A 17,933-nucleotide genomic window follows, 5' to 3' on the forward strand; every position below is an offset into this window, starting at 1 on the left:
GGCACTCAAAATTTGATGCACTATGGAGTGGTCCCTATGTGATTCTAAGTTGCAAGTAGGCCAATGATTTTCAATTGAGTAAACCTGGTGGTGCAATTTTGCCCATCCCAGTCAATAGGATCTACTTCAAGCCATGTTTCTAAGAGGGCTTAATTTTCCATGTATATATTAGTGTAGTTTTGTTTATGTGGTTTCTCACTTTCCAAGAAGTGCACGAGCATAGGTTTTTGTGAGATAACCAGTTTCCAAGTTTTGAAGGTTGCAAAAGGTTTTTCTTTAGGTTCTGGTTGCAAATACAGAGATTTCCATTATTTTGTTGTTGTAGAGGTAGGGTTAGGGTTTCTCAACACACTGAGTCACATCTTTCAAGACCCTATAGCCCAATGGATGTTTTAGGTCATTGGTTTTATGCGTAGCAGGCTCGCATCCCCTCTAAGTTGCCAGAAATGTTACCTATTTTTGCCTCCGCCAGTATTTGAATTTCAATTGCTTGCTCCACCCAATGACCACTTCTATGTTTAACATTATTTAATGCCATGGAAATATCAAAAAATAAATAATTAAAACCTTGTGATATTTCCTATTTTATTTCTACCAGCCTGCAATTTTCTGCGCAGTCAGATCTTGCCTAGATCTATGGTGGGCACTTTCCCGCATCCTCCAAATGCATGACCTTTATACATTGTGGGAAAGCCCCTTGGTGACACGTGGTTCAATGGGTCCTTGTTGTTTAGGTGGGTCCATTTTCTCTGAGCCATCGTAGACAGGGTGGTTGATGAGTTGGCAGTTTGATTAGTGCCCACATTCTTGCATTTAGCCTTTTGTCATACTTTCTGACAATGCAGGCAAGCACCCTGGTGACACGCATCCAGATGATGTCATGGCTGATCTCATAGAAGGTCTAGAAGACACAAATTTTGATCATTGTTCGATCTAATTGGATCAAGGGCTAGCACTTTCCTACAAGATGGAGTTGCAAGGGTTTTAATTATTGTGGGCATATGCCTTGGTGACACCTATCCCATGGCATCCTATGTTCTCAGTTGTGACTTCCACCATTCGATGCAATTAGATCAATGGTTGGCACATGCCCGCAAGATAAAGATGCAAGGATTTTAAGAAATGTGAGTATGCACCCTTGCAATACATGGCATGGTGTGACATCATGGACCTACTTTCTCAGAATGTATTGATAGCTCATCCTCCATGGTGGATTGTCAAGTGAGTCAGAGTATGATAGGGGCATCTCATTGGTCAGTCCAGCTAACTTGGATTGCAGTTCTATAGAGTTTTGGGCACCGTAGATGCAAACCAGATCTATGACTGAGGCTTTCTTGCATGGGTGATGCTGCGTGTCCCTGTGGTGCTAGTTGTGTGCCAAGGTGATGCCAAATGGGGACAAGTTTTTGAGTCGGATGCTAAGTGTTTTGTGGACCCTAGAATTTTGAGAGGGAAAACACAACTTTATAGAGATCTTTCATGATTGTTGATCTCACAGAGATCAATGACCAAGGCTTTTCCACCTTATCAAGATGCGAGGAGAAAAAAAATTGCAAGGAAGTGCCTGAGGGACATGTGTCCCAGCGGGCCTAGCCAAGGTATTAATAGTTAGCATTGATGGTTGATCTAGCGGTTATGTATCATCATGGTCAGTGTTTGAGGAGGTGGCGTAGTTAGTCAATTGGATGCGGTCAATCGTGAGAAGACCTTGTAGGGTGGAAAAATGAAAAGAGATCATTGGTCCACGTGGCCCATCCTGGTGCTAGGGTTACATTGACCTACTAACTTTGCTGATTCACGAGCCAAAAATAGGGGAAATCGAGGTTTTTGCACAATCTGATCCCTATGATGATTTCCAACCACTTTCAAATGAATGTTGAATGTGGGAAAACATTCTATCTCTCTCTAGTTGATCCATCTACCTATCCAAAATGATTTAATGGCACCATTTCTATCTTTTTGGGCCTTTATTCCAACCAAGATTGGATATCATTGCATTGGGATCCCCATGATTGTTCTCTGTAGGACTTAATGGCAGGTTGTTGTGAAGTAATTATAGTTAGAAGACATCTCAATTATACTTGAACTATAAAGGCAGATTTTGTAAATTTGGTAAAGGTCGGACCCTTCTCGAATTTCTCTGATATTGCTCTACAAATCTTCAGTGTAAATTCCCTTTGCCTTTGAACTGTATAAAATTCTGCCTTATCTCCTTTAGCCATTAATGTGAAAGTGCAAGAGTCCTTTGCCTCTCATTGATGTTTTGTAGAGGTCTGCAATCTGCATGACTATATCTCTTTTGGCCTATGAATGATATATAAGTGAATCTTCTCTTTCCTTGTATCATTCATCTAGGTTTATGATCTTCATGTGGCTGTTAGATTAAAACAAGTCTGAATGTGTATATCTTTTGGTGTCATGATGGTTCAATAGTGCATGTATGGGTAGAGATTGGTTTGAACACTCTATTTTGGTGCATCACGCCCTTAGACTAGAATAGGTAGATTTTCTTTTCATGCATTCCTTCTCCCTTTTACTCTCAAAGAGTAGTTAGGTGCACCTTGATAGTAAGAGGAAGTTGGCCTTCTTCGGAGACTCAACCTCATAGTTCAAGTCCCACAACTTGGAGGTTGTTTCCATGTTTCACAAGGTTGTCCTTAGGTAAGACTTTGGACAAGGGTGCAAACCTTTGTGAAAACAAATACACTTCAAAAGCTTAAATAAAATAGTTGAAACCCAATCCCATGAAGTGTATGAAACTTATCAACTATTCTCCTCCTCTTAGTGCTAAAACTCACTTGATGGAGAACACTACTTCTTAACAACCAACTTTCATGAAAAGAAAATACATGAAAATGAAAATACCTCAATATCTGGATGGCTGAAAGTTCTTTGCCTACCATTTACAATAGAAAACCCAAAATCTTATCAAATCCTTATTGAACCTTTTAAATCAACACACCATAAATCTTGCAACCATTAAATGTCTCAACTTTTTTAGATCTGTTCTTCTCCTGCAGCAACTAATCACAATTCATGTATAATACTATAGTGGTATAGAGATTAACTTTGAGTTACCACTCACATAAAGTGGGACATGAATTTCATCAGTCCTAAAAATACCTCAAAGTAATTTGAAACGATAGCAGATAGAAGACACCTCTTCCGATATATATTGAATTTGAAACCTCTACACGAACCTAAAACATAACTTTCTCGACTCCAAAGCTACAATAGCAACTCACACCAAATTGAACTGACTAAAGGTATGCTCATTTCTCAACACAATTTGCATTCAATTTGAGAATTACTACTATAAGAAAATAAATCTTACTGGGGAACATAGAATGTATCAAGGGAACAGATTGAACACATCAACTTACTGTTGTATAAAAATTTCTCCATGTCATTCCTTCTATCATGTTGAATCCCTTTAGATTCTCAAGGTTTGTCTATCATGAATCTCAACACAACTCCCTAGCAGAGTCACCATTTTTTTGGCTCTTGATTTAATAGTTTGGCAAATAACCAAAAAATTAGACAAACACATTTAAGGCTAGCAACTTCCTATGATGGATGTACTTGACTACAATATTGGGCCAACTACAAGGCATAACTCCTTCTTTACTTCAAGCGCTGCAAGACCTAGATGGGTTAACCTTGAGGTTCTAATGTATGGTACCAATGCATTTAAAAAATAAATCTAAACCTAATTACTACAGATGTAAACCCCTTTTATCTTCTAACACTTATTCAATGACATAGGAATGAAATAGCTACAAATCATAACCTATGAACCCATAAGCTAAGTGAGGGTTAATTCATTTCATCCCATTATGAAACATGAAAAACTAAATTTATTTGATTGAAATGATTTGTGCAAATGCCATTCATATCAGCTTACATCTGATTTAGTGATCAATGCCTTATCCATTGAAACATAGAGTCATTACCAACAAGATGACCTAACTTGCTTGCATTACAATCAAGTTTATCAATTGAAATTCCCTAATCCCATTCTTATACAATATCCCCTTCACATACCTAGAAATCCTATCAGAACATTGAAGCATTTACTTGACTCCTTGAATCAAAAGTAACAATAGATCTGACATACAACTCATCCAAGCTACCTTAAATCAAATGAACATTATTCATTTAATCTCAAAGTTAATAACACATGAAGAATTAGGAGATAGAACAAGAGAACCTAGATAATTCATTATAAATTTCCTTTTGTATTTATCCTTGGAAAGACCAAATACATAAATTGGTAACACTAAATGAAACTATAGTTACTTCACATAATCTAGCATCAATTTCTAGTATCTTAGAAAAATAGTACATTACATGAACTGAAAATCTGCACATAAAAAGGTGTGTGGCCTTCACTGCTAGAGCTTAGCTCAATAGTCAGGAAGTAAAACCATCAAAAACCATGGTTTCATAGTAGAACACTGGAACCTTGCTAGTATTATCCAAAGAAAACTGCCAACCCCCAATAATGAGAAAGAGAGTAAGTGATATAGGAGAAAGAATTCTTAGATTTGATCAAACAATGACAAGTGCCCCCTTAGAATTCTTTCCAAGAAGCTAAAAACATCTTTCTAATCTCTCCCCTCAACTGGTGAATCAAATCTTCATCATTTTGGCCTCCAAAAGCACAAAATATCTAAAATATTTTATTGAACAAGTAACTAATTTGATTCTTGATCCAAAACAACAAAATTTGGTTAAAAATGAACTTAAGAAGGGTAAAAACATTTCCAAACTTCATTTTAAGCTTCAAAAAACATAAATATATGTTCCCGAACCGATTTTGACTTTCCATAATGAATTCTATCCCTTTTATTAAGAATACCTCAAAAATTACAAAATTGCTTATAACTTTAGCCGCTGAATTTTTGTGTAAAATCTGACCCCAAATCTAAAAAATTCATCTTCTTCTAGTTCCAATGGCATATTATAAGGCCTATTCTGGACAAAAAATGCCCCCCTAGTAGCAATTTGAAAAAATCAATTCTAGACTGTATCATAGCTGTTAAAAATGAAATTTTTAAAAATTTATATAGTTAAAACTATTTAAAACTTTAAAATCATTTAAATATTTCATTTTGTGCATTGATCTTCTCTAAATTTTCATTTTATTTCCAATTCTTCTTATCCCTCCAATCTGAAGATGCCATATGTCAAATTGATTGGCCATGACATTTGAAATATTAATTAATATATATTAATTAATTCCCTTCAATTCCATTATTTTCATTTCTCGTAGAATTGTGAGCATATGAAAATTTCTTTACACTCTCATGTTTGGACTTTGCATTATGTCTTTATGACCTCAACATAAGATTGGGCCCCTTCAAATTTTGATTTACGCTCATACGCTAGACTTTAAAATGTAACACTGAGACCCTCAAATTCTTCCTTTACGACCATACAGCGTCTTCCAATTTCAATGTCGTTTACACTCATATGGGCACTTGTATCACTGGGAGCATTTTAAAATTTTCTCATGCCCATACACGACGCTTGCTTTCTCATAGCATCAGGAAGCCTTAACTTATCAAGTTCTACTCATATGCTTAAGCGTAAGATCAAGCATGTGTAATCTTGCCCTTCCCAACTTTACGTGTCATCGCCACATGTCATGTTTATTACCATACTTTTCCTTGATTAAAATTCAACATGCCAGCCATAGTAAAACCCCAAACACATGGTTGTGGCTTAGAAAAGCCATTGTCTTATAAGACATCCTCTATTGTGAGTGCAATCACATTTAAACTCTTTAAATCTTTACTACCTGGTGCACATGGGACTTTTGTCGCTTGTGGAGCTCTTTTTGTTGCGGGTTCCATTGCCATACTGCACTATCAAAGGTCTACTATCCTCATGTGCCACTGCTCTAAACTTCTTCTCCACTAACTCCCTTTTTATTTGCATGCACGAATTTTCTTTGACTTTCATTAGATCTTTTTATCATGGTGTCTTGTTTCTTGGGAGTGGTCTATGGCTTTCACCTTTTTTATACTAGATTCCCTTCTTACCTATCTACAGGTTGTTCCCTTCAACTCTAGCCCCTACTCTTCTCTCCAAACATGGTGTCCTCCCTTCAAAGCATGAGTCTCCCTTTCTAACTATGGGATGCCCTATTTAAAACCATGACACATTCATTTTTCTCATGTACTCCTCTTTTATAAGCCATGGGCTCTCCTTTTTAATTTCTGTTGCTTCTATCATGGCAATGGGTGCCTTTCATTGTCGTGCTTCCTTATTCCTTGCTCACAGCTTTGTCTTTGCATGGGTAGAGTGAGTTCTCTTTTTTATTTCCATTCTTTTTAAACTTGGCAACTCTTTCTTTTTATCTCCCTACCACTTTTTAATGCGTGCTCTACCTTTCATTTGATCCCTTGTTTACTTAACATTAGTCTCCTTCAATGCTTGCAAATTCCTTGCATTTTGGCATGTTCATGACTGCTCACATTCCCATTTTAGGTGTGATTTTCTATCTTTATTGCTACCACTGGCAGATTTCTTCTAATGCGTGGGTTGGCTTTGACTTCCATGCATGGATTTCCTTTGAAACTTGAATGTGTGGGCTACTATATGTGGGGTTTTCCTTTTTATGGCATGATGTCTTCTTTTAAATGTGGAGATGCCCCTTTTTAAATGGTGTGGAGGCTTGCATGGTCTGCCTCTGTCTTCGCATTGGCTATGTGCTCTTTTAAAATGAATGATCCTTGACCAAATTTCACATCTCCAAGAAAAATAAACTGGGAGCCACAAAGATATTTTTTTTTACATTTGGAAATTGCATCAACAACCCATCACTTACTACTGATTAGGGATTATGCACTTGCCACTCTAACTTGCTTGATTTACATTGCTTTGGACAATAAGATGAATGTCCAACATGCATGATTGAACTCCTTGTGTCAAATACAAATTATCTTTCATATGGATTTTCAAATACAGAGTTCCTTTCAAACCTCCCATGTACTTGGCCATTTCTTGCAACCTCTAGGTCTGAAAAAATCTTAGCTATAATGACAGTGCCTTTTGAGTTAAAAATTGAAAATGAAACCTATTCAATAAGCCCTCTAAGCTGCATTTTCATCTCTTTAACTATCATTACATTTTGAGGTTTTAAACAACATGGTGCATAATCCCCACTCACACTCTCTTAGCAATTTGATGCAGATTAGTTGGACCCCAAGTGGGTCTAGCTAATTTTTCTTTTTTTTTTCAAACAATTGGATTCTTAGATTGATTTTCTGATCATCTCAAACTGATTAGAATCAAGTTCGATCACTAAACCATCATTTAAAACTCATTTTACCAGCATCCTGCAAACTGTCAATTTAATGCTAGGAGCTCCTTTGACTGGTCTTAAAAGCTGATCCAAAACTTTGGCTGAACTCTAAAATCTAGCACACTGAATCTTTTTTCTACATATTTGTACCATGTCAAATCTCATCTCATGAAAAGTTCAGGGTCAAAAGATATTCACTGTCAAAGTTGACCTCACAGAACTGCCTACAAGAAAACATGTTAGAAAGCAATAAACTGGGTTCAGATTTAGCTTTGAAAACTTAGCAAATAGGCACTTTGGGAAACAAAAACTAGGGTGTTGGTCCTCTATCATGAGGACATTATAAATCTACAATTTTGGTTCATGACAAATAACTAGACGCATTTGGTGAGCGGTCAAAGTAGGCTACTTAGAATTCACAAATTGAAACAATAGCAGAAAAGCAATTTTTGCAAATTGAATTGACCTAGGAAAGTGTGCAAATGGATTCATCAAGATATGAAAAATGGCACACTTGAATTATTTTTAGAGGACAACACAGTGGTACAATCCATTCAATTTCACCATTGCAGATTTCAAGATATAATGTCACGAATAGGGATTCCAACAAATTTGCAAATATTGACACCAGTAAAATGATAGATATTCCATTTGGAATCATGTTCGAAAAAATATCAAATGGACTTTTCAAGAGCTAAAATTTGAAACATAACAAGTCTCTGACATCTAAAATATGATACAAAAGGAAATTTAACATTTGGGTCAACTGGGTCAAAATTATAACTCATCAAATAAGACTTCCCAAAATTATGAACAAAGTGCATCAGCGTGGAAATAGTGAATTACCAACTTTGAGGGATTCAAAAACTAATCAAATATATTCAAAATGATTTGAAATTTGAATCATAAGTTCTCGAGTATGGATACTAGACACTCCCAAAGTGGAAAATCACAAAGCATTTTTGGGTGCGAGATATTTAGAAGCAAACATAAGCTCCTATCACTATTTGACACTTAGATGAAAATGCAGGTTTAACAACTAAGTAAAACAAGATTTCACAAAATAGCTCAGAATGTCAATTTAACTTCATGAAACACGTGGACACACTAAATGAAAGGTGTTAGAAATATTAAACACCTCTTATGCTTCAAATGGACAGCCGGGTACATAGGCATCAAAAAGCATTTAAAAGGCTTTGAAGTGATTAATAATTTTAAATAGACACTCAAAATGGGAAACTCTTTTGAGTGCCAACACATATAACCTTTTTATCTGCTATGGGTATTGGCCTATTAAAATTTATAATGATAAACTGGAAGTTATGAAAATTCTAATCTTTCTACTCATCTAATTATTTTTTTCTATAATGGGAGTGAAGTCTATTTTTCTTCGATCCTCCATGTTCACTAGTCCTCCTAAAGCTCTTGTTGATTCCACCATTTCACTTTTCCAAAAGCCTAGCTTCTTTTTTCACTTCTCCCCCTCTTCTTTGCTTAATTTTGTTTCCTATATTAGTGTTATTTTGTATTCAAATAATATTAAATTATGCTTAATTAAGCACTTATTTTAGGGGTGTTGAGGCCACTCACATTCCATGTAGTTAGCTTCATGACTCTATGGGAAATCTCTTCCCTTCCCATCTTGGAGAATGTCTTCAATCTTTTTTTGATTTTCTACTCTGCCTTAGATTGGCTTGAGTTCCACTAAAGTTTTCCTACCTCTTTTTCTACTTAGTTTACCCCATTTTTTTCTTCTGAGACCTTCATAATTGGCTTATATACCTAATTTTATGCAAATTACTTTTTTTGTTGTGTACACTATTTTTTATTGTAATATCTATTGACTCATCCTCTTCTTCTATTAGATCTTGCATAACTAGGTCATTGATTCTTGACTCTAACTTTTTCCTTAATTGGTTATGGGATCTAAGTTCCTTTTTTTGATATGCCTTTGTACATCCATATTTTGATCTTGTACCAAATTTGATGGGAATTGAAAACCAAATTCTTCTCAAGTCTAGGATTGGTTTGCCTAGTTCTCTTTTTTTCTATCAAATCTTAGGAATCCACAATTACTTATAATTATTTCTATTTTATTTGGAATATATGGAATGTAAGTTTATCTTTTTTGCATCTAGAACATCCCTTTCTTGAGGACTTGTTTCTATATATTTGTATATTCAAAGAGTTTCTTGTTACCAATCATGGTTTTCCAGAATTTATAAGACTTGTGTTTTATCTCCTTCTCTCTTTTCTTAATATTTGGATCTCTATTTTCCAACTCTATTACTTTGGGTTTGTAAGTCTCATTCTCTTTTCTTATTGATGAGTGTTCTGCTATATCATCCTTTAATTTACTCTCATTATCCTCAACATTGATACTTTCTTTAATTTTCATCTTATCTATTTCTTTAGTTATAATTCCTTTCCATAGCCTAATGTGCTATGCCACTTCACCTTCTTTTAAGTTAGCCATGAATAAATTCTCTATATAGATTCCTTCTTCTTGGTTCTTTATATCTTCATGTTTTTTCTAAACTTTCTTATCTCATTTCTAAATCCTCTACAGATTGTTCTTGTGAATTGGAAGGTTGATAGTTTACTTTACATAGATTCTTTTGACCTTGATTGGGTAATTGAAGAGGAATAGTGTTAAATCTAATATTCTTGTTAAATTTTTTTGGTCCATTTTCTAACGTATCTATTTGGAGATGACCTTCATGAGATTTGGCCCAAAGTATTAATTGGTCACATATATTATTATGAATTAAAATTAGGTCATGAGTAAGCCTTTGATTCATTCTCAAGTTTTCATTGATATCTTTTATGAATAAATTATGTTTCACATAGATTTTACATTTTTGTAGTCTTGAAAACTTTTTCTCTAACCTAACATTCTCCACATCTTGAAATGGGTTTTCAATGTTATTGGTATGTTCTTTGGATCTATTCTCATGAGAGAAATTATTATTATTATTTTACCTTCATCTACTTTACCTACTAGAAAGACAATCTCACTTGCTACATTAGGTTTCAGTGTATATGTGCTAATCTTCACTGCCAATTCCAATGATATTGTGATTTGATGATCCAAGTTTATTAGTGTTTAAACCCTAGTTTGTTCCTGTAATGCCCCGCCAAGGGATCCAAAGAATCAACCTAGAATTTCACTAAGTTTGGTAACATTTTTTTTTTTACATGAAAGTAAATACCATACATAACTTATTCACAATAACGGAAGAAATAGCAATGTCCATCTGAAAAGTAAACATAACATACATAAAAGATTACATTCTTTAAGATCCCTTAACATTGAATTACATACATGAATCCATCTAGTACAACAACCACATGAAATAATAATGATAAGTCCAATATTCATACATTACATTTCCAAATGCTCAATCATCCACTGTACATGTCACAAGGTATGAAGGCTTAAGAGAATATACATATGTGAAATAAGGTACATCATCCTATTCTAATCCATGATACATCAAAGACAATCACATGATACATCATCATAGAAGACATATACATCCATCATAAAGATTAAAAAAATAAACTAAGTGCACGGTTCCTCCCAACCGTTAATAGCATCATTAGACCATCATGGGCCCTAGCCATCCCTCCGTGCGTAACATCCCAAATCACCGAAGGGATCATCAGTATTAACATAGTAGGAATGTCACTCCTAACATATACAACATCATATGTAGAAAGTAATCTAACATGCAAATATAAGCATAAGACAACATCATCTAACATATGCTTATCATCAATGAAAGCATACATATCCACCATCACGAAGGACGCATCAGCCATGATGTCTTCATGAATCTCAAATGATAAGACTGGAAAATGCACTACCATCCGACTGCGTGGTACCTAAGTGGTCCACTCCCACCATGCTGAGGAGATAATCTCAAGTCCCAAATAGGCTATCCATAACACATAGCAAAAATCTCTATAGTTCAGGAATCCTAAAAGTATACTAACTCAAAGGTTCCAATCACGAAACTGACAACTACTTTCCAGAGGCACACAATGACATGTAGGAACCTACTATGCAAGTGGGAAAGTGTCATCGCAATTATCACGTACAAGTTACCCTGGCAGTTAGCTAAACTCCATGGGTCCATATTGATTTCATGTAGCCACTAGTATCCTCTCATACTGACGAGGCATACTACAGAATGCAAGTTCACAATCCTAGCCTATACAAGCACTCAAGGCATGGGCGAGAACAAAACACTTATCTTTTTAGGTTCATTTTGTTAGTATTAGGTGTGAATGTTATCACTTATTAATCCAACTTACAATGAGTTACCCTAGTAGCCTCTTAGGGCCCCGGCCCCCATTGCAAGCCACTTCCCGTCACTACATCTAGATATCCTACCCAAATGCTCATGGACTCATAAATCTCAAAATCACAAAAGATAATCCATAAAATCATCAAATATGCATAAAAGCATCAAATATCCATGAGCAAACATCCATAGAAAAACATGAACACAACAGCTCTCTATTGGCAACTGAAGTATCACTGATAATCAAAGTATCCAATGGTTCTCAATAACCAAAATATATATATATCTCAATCAAACTGATCGAAGACTCCAAAAATGGTTGAATCAAACATGTCACAACATGACATCATCAAAAATAAATCCACATCTCAGTTCCATCATGGCGACTAGAAAATAATCAAGGATAACTGATCGATAAGTCAAAAATGATTAGCTCAAGTGTCTCATACACATACATCTCAGCTTCACACATGAAGACTGATGAACAAATACAAATAGTAAATACAAACATTTCATAGAGCATACAATCACATTACCATGGTTGGGCTTATAAAGATCAAGATAAAAAAAGATCAACATGCCAACACATCTCATAACCCCTGAGCCTCTGGTAACAACCTAGGACTGGTCAACACTAGTTAACCCAAAACCCAAAACAAGAAGCATATAGAATACACGATGCAAACAAATGTTTTGGTTTTGCTAAGTTTTCAAATTTGAATTTAGAAGTCTCAGTTTACATATTCCCAAATTATATTAAGTGGAGAAATTTCACGTTTTTCCTAACCTATGTATTTGTTTGATAGATAAAAGTTTCTCCTCAAAACTACTAGACTCCATTTGCTAATTGTACAAATAATATTTTGTCTATATAAACGGTGTTTGAAAAAGATCCCTATCACCAAACCAATAAGACTCATTGTAGAATTTAACATGAATAATCTCCAAATTCTTAACATTATCATCTTCATTAAACAACTCTAAAATTGTTTAATATATATTAAATAGTATTCAATATACATTATAAAAATTCCACTATATTAAAATCTCTTTTCTTTTAATTTTCTCTCATTTAAAAATCCATTTACTTAGATTGACTAATAATTAATTACACTTCTTCTACTATTAACTAATCTTAATTAAATTTGATTTAATTAGATTAGATAATAAACCATATAAAACTAATGCATATTAATAAGATTCTAATAAGGGAAGATTGCAGTAATATCTTTAATCCATTCCATGCTTTGGTATATTATTTTTTTCTTTTGAAGTTTTAGCATAAAGAACTCTTGGTTATGGGAAATGGAAAAATATCTATCTTTGAATAAAACAGTCTCAGTACGTCAGCCATATCTCCCTAATGAACCGTTGGGTCAGGCTTAAATTGAAATATGTTGGAGAGGGCCAAGTCACGCCAATTTTGACTGGAGCGATCAAATAAATTCAATCACAATAAAAAGTTATGAATGACTGATTTTGGGTCTATCCAAGGGGCAGCGACAGGGCGGTTTGTGATGAATTAAAATTTTTCTCTTAAAATATTTGTTCTCTAAATTTAACCATAAAAGGGTTTATTCATACGCACCTAAAAATATAATTGATAGAAAGATTACATCTAATCATTCAAATTTTCACCATAAAATTTCTATTTTAATTCCAAATCTTGTCTTTCTAATTTAATATAAATTCGAACCCAAATCCGGTTCATATCTAATTATTTCTCCTTAATTGGATCTAGGGTTTTTCTATTGTTTTCTTCTGAACCAAATAGCATATCTAGATTCCAATTTCAAATTATAGATTCAATCATAGAGAAGTTTCAGACACATATAACAGACACGATGAAGAAAGGAATTCATGATGCGGAAATAGCATAAGTAAAATCACAAGAATCTACCCAGATTCTGATGCTAATTCGCTCTTTCTCATAAAACTCGCAGAGCAAGCTCCCTTCTTTAGAGTTCTTGAGCTCTTCGATGCTCCAATTGCTCTCCACCCTCTCCCTAAGCTTCTATGAATGCCTGAATACAAAGAGCTCTCAAGAAACCTTTGGAATGCTTCTTGAAACCGCTGAAAGGTGTCACCAACTAAGCATGGGTCTTTTCCAATTCTTTTTGATGAGTCATAGAATTGTAGACACCTTGTACTTAATTGATGCACTAACCCCCGTGTTGTTGACACATGTTAATTCCCATGCAAGCTTATAACTCCAATAATTTCTATTTAAATTTTATAACTTTTATTTTAATCTTTTATAACTTTTATTATTATTATTTTATTTATTACTTTATTATTTTTTTATAATTATTATTAATTTTAATTTCTAATTTTATTTTATTTAATTCCTTTTCCCCAATAATTCACATTATAATCAAAATATCAAAGATCATGATATTTTATTAATCTTCTCAAATAAATAATTTATTAATTAAATCTATTTGTTAAGACTTAATTAATGGAAAATTCACCATAGACCTCCAAGATAAAATATGAAAACCCATCATAGAACAAATCATACAAAATAAATCTAAAGGGTTAAAAATCACGAAATATGTCATCCGACACATTCGGTGGGTATTCAACTTTGATACTTGTCCTAACTCACTAGGACAAATAGTTTTTAGGTTTGGGATTTGGACTTGAGAATTTATCTCCCTTCTCTTATCATTGAGATAGTGTAATAGGGTACACTCATCCTGGCAATTCAGGGAAGTCGATACCTGGTACCTGCAACCTGTAGAAAAACCATGTATGTACATACAATATATAATGCTAAGCTAAACAAACAATTATAGGAAGTGGTGCATCGTGTAGATCTCGACTAAGCAGGTGACTACGACTCCCTTCCTTAACCACATCAAAAATGCCATACAATAAGAAAACACGCTCAACATACACATGCAATTATGGGGTAAGTAACCATAATAAAACACATGAGATAATAAACCATCTAACTAATCATCATTAATAACTAAAAATGATGTAATGATCATCATACATACATGAAATGTAAAGTCTAAATGATCTCATCATATATCAACTGAATCCTTATCATAATATCTGATAGTGTCAAAACAACACCACTAAACCATCAACATAAAACTAGTCTACATAGTCTGATAAAAATAAGTCTAGAAAAGATGTGAACGAGGGTAGGCACTACATCCACCCCCCCTTGAATTAGGCTTACTCCTGGAAGCCTACAAACAAATAGGGATATAACTTCCTCAATCTAGCTGTATCCTCCCAAGTAGCTGAAGAATCATTAGTAGGGTCCCATTGGACCCTTACTTGCTCGATGGTTCGACCCCTGAGGGTCAACCCCCGCTGCTCCAGAATACGAACCGGCTCCAAAGCCAGCTGCCCATCCTCTACCTGCAATGCATTCCAATCAAGAACATGCACAATATCAAAGATATACTGCCTAAGCACTGAAACATGGAAAACATCATGAATGCGAGCTAGGCTAGGCGGTAGAGCAAGATGGTAAGAAACCAGGCCAATCCTCTCCAAAATCTTGAATGGTCCCACAAAGCAAGGTGTTAGCTTAGAACCCTATCCATACCGGATTGGACTCTTTCATGGTCGCACTCTCAAGAAAACCTTATCACCCACAGCAAACTGCTTATCAATCCTATGAGCATCGGCATACTTCTTCTGCCTATCTTGTGCCATAGTCAAATGCTCACAAATACGCACTACCTATTGCTCCATATCATGAAGCATCTCAGGACCCAATAGAATGCGATCCTCAAGGCTATCCCAACTCAATGGTGTATGACAAGGACATCCATATAATACCTAAAAAGGTGCCATGCCAATAGAACTATGATACCCATTGTTGTAAGAAAACTCCACTAGGTAGAGATAGTCCTCCCAATGTGTCTGCCTATCCATCACATACATCCGTAACATATCCTCCAAAACCTAGTTCACCCTCTCTGTTTGACCATCAGTCTCTGGATGATATGTCGAACTGAAGTTTAGCTGTGCTCCAAGCTCATGCTGCAACGATGTCCAAAATTTAGATGTGAATACAGGATCCCTGTCAGAAATGATCTTTCTAGGAATACCATGTAATCTCACAATGTCACGCATGAAGACATTTGCTACAGAAGCTACTATGTAGGAAGACCTGATCGGTGAAAAATGTGCCACCTTAGTCAACCGATCAACGGTAACTATGATAGCATCATGACGTCGAACTGTCATAGGTAATCCTACTATAAAATCCATGGAGATGATATCCCATTTCCAAGAAGGAATGAGATTAGGCTGCAATAGTCCTACCGGGTGCTAGTGTTCTGCCTTGACTCTTTGACACTCAAGACACCTAGCCACAAAATCAGCAATATCTCGCTTCATCTTGGACAAAAAGAACAAACGTCTCAAATCAGCATGCATCTTCTTAACACCTGGATGTGTTGAGTAAGGTGTATGATGGGCTTCTGCTAGAATCAAGGTGCGAAGCTCATCCAGTAATGGCACATAAATCCTCCCCAAATGTCTCAAAAGACCATCTGATTCTTGAACATAACCTACAAACTTACCTTCCAAGGGTCTCCCTGAATCTATCTCTCTGCACACTTCCTGATACTAGGAATCCATAGGAAGTGCTTGAAGAATCCGACTCCTCAAATCCACACTAAGAGTCATCGATGTTACCACATGTCTCGTGCGACTCAAAGAATCTGCCACAACATTCTCCTTACCCTAAATGTACTTAACCTCAAAATCATACTCGCATAAAAATTCCATCCATCGTCTCTGGCGAGCATTCAAATTAGGCTGCATAAAAATGTACTAAAGACTACAATGATCACTATGTAGCTAAAATATGTGCCCCAACAAGAAATGTCTCCACCTTGTCAAAGCATGAACTACTACTGCTAACTCAAGATCATGTTTAGGGTAATTTAACTCATGATCCTTGAGCTTGCATGATTCATACGCAATCACCCATCTATTTTGCATCAACACTGCTCCAATTCCTTCGAGAGAAGCATCTGTACACACCATGAAATCACCTTCTAGATCAGGTATAGCTAAAATTAGTGCACTAGTCAAAAGCTTCTTGAGCCTCTGAAATGCTTCCTCACATTTCTCTATCCACACAAACTTCTTACCTTTCCTCTGAAGAAAAGTGATAGGATGTGCTATCCTAGAGAAGTTTTGGACAAATTTGCGATAATAACTAGCTAAACCCATGAAACTATGAATCTTTGACACACTAGTCGGGGTAGGCCAATCTATTATGGATTAAATATTTGCAGGATCCACTGAAATACTATCACCTAAGATAACATGCCCTAAATACTAAATCTCCGATTTGAAGAATTCACACTTAGCAGCATTGGCATAAATTTGATTGCCTCTCAAACACTGCAATACCAACCGCAGGTGTTCCTCATGCTCTTTTTGAGTCTTAGAAAATATCAATATGTCATCAAGAAACACGAGAACAAACCTGTCAAGATATAATCGAAAAAAACCATTCATCAAACTCATGAACACTGATGGAGCATTAGTCAACCCAAAAGGTACCACTGTGAACTCATAATGCCCATAGCAAATTCAAAAAGTGGTTTTGTGAATATCTGCTTCCTTAATACGAAGCTAGTGGTATCCTGACTTAAGGTCAATCTTGGAGAATACTATAGCTCTCTTGATTTGATCAAATAAGTCATCAATCCTAGGCAAAGGATACCTGTTCTTAATAGTCACCTTGTTCAACTATTTGTAGTCAATACAAAGGCACAAAGAACCGTCTTTCTTCTTCACAAAGAGCACTGGAGCTCCCCATGGTGATACACTAGGTCAAATGCTCCCTTTGGCCAGAAGTTCCTCTAGCTAAAGACGTAGCTCACCCAGTTCCTGAGTAGTCATATGATAAGGAGCTTTAGAGATAGTCTCCACTCTAGGAATTAGATCAATGCTAAAATCAATGTCCCTCTTTGGAGGCATGCCTAGAATCTCACTTGGAAAGACATCTACGTACCCTTGTAAAATCGGGTGATCTAAAGTCTTCCTCATAGGATCTTCCTCATCAAGATCATTTACCATAACAGCAAATATCTAACATCCCTTACAGAAACTTTGCTTCAATTGCATAGCAAAAATCATTCGCAGAGATATAGGCCTCGGTATCCTAGCTATCCTCACATCATTCCCTTTATCATCTTGGCACAAAATAATCTTCTTCCTACAATCTATACTAGCTCTATGAGATCCAAGCCAGTCCATGCCTAGAATCACATCATCTTGCTTCACTGCATCTAGCTTACACTTAGAAACTATAGATGGTGAAA

The sequence above is a fragment of the Cupressus sempervirens genome, chromosome 10 (assembly GCF_028749045.1).
Source record: "Cupressus sempervirens isolate cs-2001-9-10 chromosome 10, ASM2874904v1, whole genome shotgun sequence".
NCBI lineage: Eukaryota > Viridiplantae > Streptophyta > Pinopsida > Cupressales > Cupressaceae > Cupressus > Cupressus sempervirens.